The following is a 1,612-nucleotide window of genomic DNA, read 5'->3' as shown; positions in this document are numbered from 1 at the left end:
CTTCCTGGAGAGACACACGACAAGTCTATATACTCATGTGAAACGACCCATACTCTGTGTATGTATTAACATATATGTCTGGTTGTCTACCTATTATCTCTCGATCTGTCTATCATCTATATGTATGTATTTATATATCACCTGTCTATCCATCCATTATTCAGTCTATATGTATCCATCAATATTTATCTACCGATCTGATACAGACAGAAAGATGGCCAGATAGTCTAAACATACACACCGTGTGCAGGAAAAAAGGGGACCCCTTCAGTTTTTCATCATATCTTATATAATTCTCACGGAATCCCCATGAAAATGTGCAGAATTGTAGGTCTGTTATGTAGATTAACACTATAAGAAGCACAATGTAGACAATCAACTGATGTTAATTAAATTGATGTCACAGTATTATGTCAACAAGTAGCAGATACACTGCGAGAGGTTCGTGTTCATTAAACGAGAAATATGAGCTTTTCCTTCGTAGCTCGTAAATGTGTCAAACTGTTATCTAATCTGAAACACTAAGATTACTATAAAGTTTGAGTTCAAAGTGTGTTCAAAATCTCCTCCCCCTGCTGAAACGCGCTCCCGAAGACGGGAACGCCGCTGTCTGATTGCATAATGGATAACGCGGTGATCCAGCTGCTCCCACTGCTGAACGATACGTTGTTTTACGAATTAGTTTTTTCACTCCTCCTAACGACCATTGTTTATCAGGAAACATTTTATGTAAGCGTTTTGGACCATCTATCTACTTCTCTAAACACCATTTTGTAACTGTAACCCTCTGTGCCCGGCTTCTAGGGAGATTACATCGGCGTGTATTATATATGGCTACTCCGCATTGGTTACCTTGACTCGGGCTGGATTCAGGGGGCTGGGCGATGAGGTACAAAGGTTGTATAATAATGGGCGCCGGGAACTTTTGTAGTAGTAGAAAGATGAAAACAAACTGCTTCATCGCGGACAGCACACTGGAGGACTCCGATCATGCCCTGACTGAGGACAAGAGTTACACATCACAGCAACATTGAGTCACTCGGTCCAGCGGGAGAGGATCACAGTCGCTATTTGGGGGGGATTATGCCAGGAGCTAAATGGACTCATACAATTATTGGGTGTCATATATTGTTCCTGGAGGTTGTGGGCTGTTATAAAGAGTGAGGCCAGGTAGGTGCCCTCTTATCACACTTACCTTGTACTGGAAACCCCTAGACTGTTGCTCCCTATATTTATATATGGACATGATTGGATTTCCTCATACATATATTTTTTATTTTTAGGGGTGAGGCAAACAATCTCGCACCCTTTTTGTTTGAATATTCGAGCCCCAGAATTCCTAAATGGACTTTTCTAACTTTTGTAGTACAACAGTCATTTATTCGTGTCCCCATGGGCAGTGACCACTCATACACACATTAATAACGTTGCACTGTATTTTATAACAGACAGACATGAATACAGTCGGTCCCCAATCTTAATGCTCCAATGAAGGTGCTTTGACTTAGTTGCTCTGAGTAAATGTGAGACCCGGTCCCCCTTGCTGCTTCGGAACCATTATCGGTAATGATCCTATTCCTCTGGGCCCTTACGGAAAACCTAACTGGTCTGT

The sequence above is a fragment of the Ascaphus truei genome, chromosome 8 (assembly GCF_040206685.1).
Source record: "Ascaphus truei isolate aAscTru1 chromosome 8, aAscTru1.hap1, whole genome shotgun sequence".
NCBI lineage: Eukaryota > Metazoa > Chordata > Amphibia > Anura > Ascaphidae > Ascaphus > Ascaphus truei.
Note: the sequence above shows the minus strand (reverse complement) of the source record.